This window comes from Silene latifolia, chromosome Y, assembly GCF_048544455.1.
Source record: "Silene latifolia isolate original U9 population chromosome Y, ASM4854445v1, whole genome shotgun sequence".
In the NCBI taxonomy this organism is placed as follows: Eukaryota; Viridiplantae; Streptophyta; class Magnoliopsida; order Caryophyllales; family Caryophyllaceae; genus Silene; species Silene latifolia.
The window spans coordinates 120,649,861-120,657,781 of record NC_133538.1 but is presented as its reverse complement, the minus strand read 5'-3'; positions in this window follow the sequence as shown (position 1 = coordinate 120,657,781).

The following is a 7,921-nucleotide window of genomic DNA, read 5'->3' as shown; positions in this document are numbered from 1 at the left end:
CTTTACTTCGTTGCCCCCTCTCCTCCACCCGTTTCCTTGCACGGACCGACCTAGAGACCTTAGGAATTTATGAGGAGGTCTGTAGTTTGTTGAACGGGACGGGTATGTCGGGTCTGATTACCATGCAGGAAGCTACTATTCGTACCCCTACGTACGAGTTCTTTAGCTCCTATTCCTTTGACACCGACTCTTATGATGCTGATCACTCGAGCTCTTGCATTCACTTTCGACTCCGCAACGAGTCACACCACTGGACTTTGGCCAAGTTTGGGCAGGTTTTAGGCCTAGTTAGTGACGGTCCCACCGACCCACCTCGAGACCTCCTTCAGCCACTTTGGGCTGCACTTTCTCACACCCCCTTCCCTTCACGGAAGGGAGCTCACGTTCACTTACCCGCCCCCCGTTACTACTTGCGTCTGATAGGAGAGACCATCTTTGGGCGACCTGAGCCCAATAACGTGACCAACACTGAGCTAGCGATTCTCGCGGGGTACCTCAACATTGACTCCGCACCCGTTTGTTCTAAACATTGCCTATCTGGTAGCTCAGCATTGGAACGGAATTGGGACTCGGGTCAAGACCGCTGTTGTCTGTGGCGGGCTAGTGACTAGGATTGCCCGCCACCTTTACCCCACTGACCCTTCACTTATTGCACCCGATAGGGAGGCTTACCTTGACCTGGGAGCCATGACCGACTTCGCCTGGTTCCCAAAGGCGAAGGGGAGCGCGAGGACGTGGAAGATTTGTGGTTCCACGTCTGTTACCTTGCCGTGCTCTACCCTTCCGCCACTTTTACCGCTCCCTACTGCTGCTGAGGGAGCGAGGCCACCTCCACCTACCTACCACCTTACCCTCACTCCTCCTTCTTCTTCTAGGAATAGGAAGCGGGAGGCCGGAGCATCGTCTAGCTCTCAGACTCCGGCCCAGACCCAGTCTCAGACTCAGACTGGACCCACACAGACTCCCACACCTCCACCTTCACTCACTCCACCTCCTTCTGATCCGGCCTTTCCGGCCAATTTTGTCTGCCCTCCTGTCTTAGAGGCGCCCGAGGTCATGGACCAAGGGCGTCGTGATGCCGTGCTTTCGGATATGTGCAGGCACATTACTGAGATGAGACGGGATATGGCTTTGGCTGTATTCCCGCTCTACGAGTTCCATATCCGAGCCCGACGACCGATTCCAGAGGGGTGGCCACATCCCTCCTTCTACCGATACCCAGCGGACGGGTACCCTCCACTACCTTCTGACTCAGAGGAGGAGGCGGAGGAGGCACCGGTAGCACGAGAGGTGCGGTTACGGGCTGAGCAGGCGGCACGGTCAGCTGCCAGAGAGGAGGCGAGTGACCCTCCGTTCGTACCCGGTCCGGAGGATCAGCCTGGAGATGACGACTGAGTCTCCCCCTTGTTTGTTGCTGGTTTGGGGAGACCGTTTTGTTGAGTCAGAGTGCCAGAGAGACGGCGGTGCCGACGACGAGTAGCTACTGGTCTACTCACTTCCCCAGTTTTCTGGCTGGTTTGGGGAAGTTCGTGTTTTGTATGTTCTCTTACTCTTTTTATTTCGTCTCCTTTATTTTCCTTTTATTGGTTGTATACTCCCATCCCCCATTTTTTCGGGTGGTGTATCTTTGGAGGACAACGAGGGCGTTGTCCGTTTTGGTTTGGGGAGGGTATTGCATCCTTTTGAGTCTGCATCTGCATTTGTTTTGCATTCACGTTTAATTTTTCAGTTTGCATTTGTTGTTTATTTTCATAAAAATCAAAAATTCAAAAAATTAGAAAATGTCAAAATTCAAAAAATTTCACGTTTATTTTTGCATTTAGGTTGAGTCGGAACGGTAGATACCCTTGATGAAATTGCACTTTAACTTGTCAATTTACTTGAGCCTTGCACCTTATTGATAGTTTTTAGCTTTGTCATACGCATAATCTACGAATTTCTGTTCAAATAATAGCTGACTGTCTAGACTTGACCTATAAACTGGCAAACTACTTAAAAATTTCGAGTTTTAGAGCCATAATGGTGACATTCATGACCAGTTCATTAGGAATTTTGAGAGTAGTACTCCTTGCATAGCATGTTTGTCTCATTTGCACATTTATGACATTCAATTTCTCGTCAAATGCACATATTCGGGTTTGTGGTTGGTGTCACATGCAGGGAGGGTCTTGCAAATTCCCCTTTCTTTACATCTTTCATCCATTTAGCTCCACTTTAGCCAAAACTTGCCTTTTTGACCCATTAGCTACATTCCAAACTAAGCCTGCCTAGTCAAGCTAGTTAGTTTGTCCTCTTGTGGTATGTTTTCCATTGCAGTTTGGTCTGTCATTCTTGTTGGAGTTGGTGTCTGTATTAAGGAAGGAGGAAAAAGAAAAAAAAAAAGAGTATTGAAAAAGAAAAAAAAAGAAGAGTATTGAAAAAGAAAAAAAAAGAAGGAAAACGTGAAAGAAAAAAAGAAAATGAAAAAAAAATGAAAAACAGAAAAAAAAAAGAGAGCTGGAACGAAAAGAAAAAGAAAGAAAAATTTTGTTGTGAAAAAAGTTGTCCCCTCTTGTCAGAGTTGAGAAGATGTTCGAAGATGTACAATCGACAAGAGGGTTGGTTGTTTCAGTTAGTTGTTTCAGACGATGTGTTTAAAAAAGGGAACTTTGGGACCGTCTGACTCCTCCACTCTTATTCTATTATTTTTTGAGGAGATTGTGTTTGAGTCTAGTGAGTTTTGTGCCAAGTGAAGAGCACTAGTACTTAGTTTTTCAGTCAGTTTGAGATCCGGATGGTTTATTATGGTCCTGTTAGGAACTAGCTTGACGCTTTTACCCCCACATTTCCATAACTTGTTTTGCCTTTTCTCACCTGAACCTCACTATTCCCATATTATTTGCAAATCCTCGGCTGTGACGGACATTATTGGTTGGAGTGTGTGCATTAGTACTTGAATTGTCTTTCATTTTTGTTGCATGCATGCTATGTAGGTCGCAGTTAGGTGAGTGACTGTCTTTTCTTCTCTCTTTTACATATAACATTTGCCCTTTGCTTCATGAGAGAAGAGTGACCACGTGAGAGTCCAGTTTTGTTGGTCTTGCAAGGTCGATAGGTCAGCTTTATTTCTGAACAGCTTATAATTCGTTTGCGTATTGACTATTTAGCTTTAACTGTTGATCTTCGTTGCATTAAATTGATTCAAGTAGACAAGTTAAGCTAGCTCTGAGTTATCATTTCCGTTCCATTAGTTTAGTTTTGAGTTTACTCGAGGGCGAGTAAAGGTTTGGTTTGGGGAGATTTGATACGTGCCTAATGTATAGCCTTTTTGGCCTATTTCAAAGACGTATTTCTATGCATTTCTATCTTTGTTTTTATAGTATTTTGCCCCGAATTGGCTACTTTGGTGTATTTGGTCCTTTTTGTAGGAATGATCGCGGAAGTAGCGGAACCATACTCCTTTTCGTCCTTTTTGCATGCATTTAGAGGAGACGGGATTGTCCCAGAGTAAGACATTGCACTTGGAAGTGTCGTTGCACGCATTACGAGGCGTTTGGGTGGAGACGTGAGCTGAATTGAAGATACAAGTGCTTGATCGAGCTGTTTGGTGGTCGATCGAGTGGTTCCTAGGCTCCCTGAGGCTCGATCGAGCTATTCCTTACTTGATCGAGTAAGCTGCACATGACCAAGTCCTCGATCGAGTAACCTTCTGGTCGATCGAGGGACTTCTGCTGAGATGATGGTCGATCGAGTGGTTTAATCCACTCGATCGAGAGGTTTTCACGGGCGTGGGCTTTTACTTAGTCCGTGGATGTTTTATTTCGCAAGTTTTCAGTTTTACCTTCTATTTAAACCTAAGTAAATTAGGTTAATAGACATCTTATTATCATTTATTCACTTTTTACTCTCTAAGTTTCCACAGTAGAACTTTTCCTACGTTACTCTTGCTTCTTCAACTGTTACTTTTATTTTGGGATTATTTCACTCGGACTCGGTTGTTCTTTACGCCGGAATCGCTTAGATTGTAATCTCCTCTCTTCCCTTAATAATAATTAACCTTCTTGTTGCTTTTTAATTCTTGTTTATGTTATCGTTCTTTCTTGCCCTAATTTCCGTTATTGAATTCTATTATTATTTCATTATGTTATCTCATTGGGAAATTGTTTTTTGTTAGTTTTATTAAGAATATGAGTAGCTAAACCCTTTCATGTTGGGATTAGGGGATCTGCGGTAGGGAAATGACGACGTAGCGAATAACCTGGACGAATTGATTAAGAGACTCTGTCACTATAGCAATTTAACTGTAATTCCCGACCTAGTTGAGTGCACGCTTCTATGTCACCCATTAAACTGGCTACAATTAATCCTGGATCGAAAGATTGGACTAAATAGGCCTGCTATAAACAGTAGACTACCCTAATGAGGACGAAAGTTAAGTTAGTGGTATTTTAGGGTGGGAAGTGGACCGAAAGGACCTTCTAATATCCCTCTCGCATTAGTTCGTCTGAGTCACTTACTGCTAAGTTGTTGAACTACCGTAGTGAACCGAATTCCCGACATGTCCCCCTCTTATTGATAGTTTTAATCCACTTTCTCGCTTTATCGCCTCTCGCTTTATTTCTATTTCCTTTCAACTCCGTAGTTTAGAAACCAAAAATTCAATCAACACCAATTGTTACCATAGGATTAGAAATAGATAGCTGTAGTTGCATTACCTCCCTGTGGATTCGATACTCGACTGCCTCTACTACATTTTAGTTGGGACCGTTAGGTTTTATTTTTGACAGGTACGCGACAGACGTGTCAGCACCCGGCTGCCTACCTGTGTTTTGGCTCGATAGCTGGGCAATTTGAGTGTCCAAGAATTTATTGTGAGCCAACAATTGAGCGATTAAAGCCTCCTACTTTTGTGAAGCAGCCATTTATTGTTGTAACATAGCTTTAATGTCCGACATATCACTATTTATAGCCTGAGGACGAGGTTGCATTTGTTGAAATTCCTGTTGAGGCCGCCTATTAAAGATCCCTTGTGGTTGATTACCACGAGTTTGAGGGATGATGTAAGGATTGGCATGAGGCGGGGTAGGTTGGAACCTATTCTGATTTCTCTCAGCAAAGAAATTGGAATATGGAGTACCTTGCTTGAAAGACTGATAGGCATGAACTTGCTCTAAAGTACTCATACACCCTGCTGCAACATGACCATGTGTACCACATCGTTCACATGGGACCTCCTTTTGAAACAAAGCATTAACTGTCTGCTGATTTCCCAAGGACTGGGCTGTCTTTAGTTCGGCAATCTGGGCAGTTAGAGCCTCTAACTGAGTTGCAATTGCACTATCCGTACCGCCTCCTCTTTTGCTACCTCTTGGATTACCATACTCAACTGTGTGAGTAGCTATCTGATCAATTATTTTCCAGGCATTGGTATCATTAGTGTTGTCCTGGAATCTCCCATTGGCAGCTGAATCAAGTAATGCCCTATGATCGTCATATAGCCCATTGTAAAACTGGTTATAGAGAAACCAGACCTGGAACCCATGATGTGGAACAGATCATACTAATCGTTTGAAACGAACCCACGCCTTATTAAGGCCTTCAGCAGGACCTTGTTTGAAACTCGTAATTTGGCTTCGGAGAGCATTAGTCTTCTGAGGTGGGAAGTATCTCTTATAGAAAGCAAGAGCTAATGAATTCCAGTCTGTAACACCACGAGCTTCCATATCCAAGTCACGCAACCACTCCGCTGCATCATCTCACAGGGAAAAAGGGCAAAGTATCTGTTTAACTTGCTCCTGTGTCACCCCCGCAGTCAAAGGAATGGAGCAGCAGTAATTAACAAACTTCTCCATATGTTTAGTTGGGTCCTCACCAGCTCCCCTTCCAAATAAATTCCGCTCCACCAGATTAATGTAAGATGGGCGAATTTCGAAAGTACCCGTATCCAAGGTGGGGAGCTTGAATACCTTGGGAAGAGAAGCAAGAGTGGGCTCAGAGTGACTTGATAAAGTCGGCATGATGGTAGTAGGGGCAGAAGTAGACGTGTCTTCCTCTAAAGACTGATTTTCTGCAAGAAATGTTGCGTAAGCTAAATCAAGCGTACTCAAGTCTTCTGCTTGATATATCTCCTTCCAAAAGTTTCATCTAGCACGGAGAGTCCTTTCTGGTTCTGGATCAAAGGGTATGAGTTCAGACCTGAAAGACCTGGGCATAAACAAAACTAGCACTGAAAGGTGAGAAACGATTTCAAGGAACACAGGTTCCTTGAGACAAGAGACAAACTAAAATAAAACAAATAGAAAAATGCGTCGCGTCCCCGGCGACGCCAAAATTTGACAGGCTTGTCGTATACCTACCAAAAATAACCAACTGGTCTCTAACTAATATAGCTAGGGAAGTCGGGATCATATCCACTGGGAGGCTATTTGCAAATCTAAAAGTCAATTAAAGTCTGTCTGAATCACCAAATTAGGGGTTTTGAATTGGGTTTGTCTAATGACTAAGGTAGCAAACAAAAGAAAGTAAATAATAAACGATTTCAAATAAGAGAGAAATAGCTAGGATAGTCGGTTCACCGCGGTCTACAACGATCTAAGGTAAGCTTAACGGTCAGCTACAAACGGTCTAAAGGGCACTGAACAGGTCCTCTCGGTCCACTGTTTGCCCTAGAATTCTAATGTAGCTCTCACCCTAATTAGAGTATCCTATTGGTCGTAGCAAGTCTTTGCCTTTTCCAATCTCTCGATCCAGGTCAAGGTTTAACAAGATGGTCAATTAATTACGTGCACTTAATTAATCAAACCGCTATCAGAAGCTACGATTAACAATTCAGACAGAGTAAATCGCTAAACCTAATAACCTAGCACAATACCATCATACAACCGTGGATCCCCTAAGTCCTAACAAAAGGAATTAGCTATGCATAATTAAATGAAAGACAATAATTGGAGTAGAAGAGAAAACTAATAATTGCATGACGAAATTAAATAGATATTCAACTACCCTAAAATGGAGTAAATAAGAACAATAAAAGAACAATAATAAAAGTAAAGAACGAAGAACAAAATGAAATTACCGAAATAGGGAAAGAAAGATTACAAGATTTGATGCGGAAAATTGAAAGAACAAAGTAACGTAAAACTGTTTTTGCAAAAGTAAAAGATGCACTAATAAAGTTCTCAGCTTCTGTTTATATAGAATTAGCTGATAATTATTAATTAAACGACTAGTGGGCCGAAGTACTAACTAAGCAAACACGGTCTGATAAGAGAATAGTCGATCGACCACTTTGTCCAGTCGATCGACCAGAATTTCAGTCGATCGACTTTTCTAGGTGAACAGCAGCGTCAATCATCACTTAATCATGCTTCCTTTCGTCTTCACGCATTCCAAGATGATCATTCCCGAGCCTAACTTCACTAGTATCCATAATGCAACTCCGGGGACGAGTTTTGGCTTGTTTAACACTCCTTTCGGGTCCATATCTGCACGAAATACAAAATAACCCAAAGTAGCCAATTCATGGGAGAATAGTAGCCAGGCGCTACTAAATAAGCATAGAAATGAGTGCAAATGAGTAAAGTAAATGTATGAAATAGGCACGCATCAATAAGTAGATCTATTCTTCCCGTTCTTTAATTATTAGATTTATTGTATAAAGTTAGCATCTTTTTATGATTAAGACTAAGCCCTAGGTTGCTAGTTTTGGGATTTTGGTTTATGTTGGTAATAGTTATCTTAATAAGGAATTTATGTTATAGTATTGTTGTTATAATCATCAAAACCCTTTTTAATTCATCTTTTATCGTAATTGGACTTGACCTAGGCCATAGTTGACCTAGGCCGTGCTGGTCATGACTGTCGTGTGTTATAGGGGCCATGGTCTGACCATCGGTGGTGGTGGTGGTCAGCCGTGGTGTGTGGTGATGTTGTTGGTTGATTA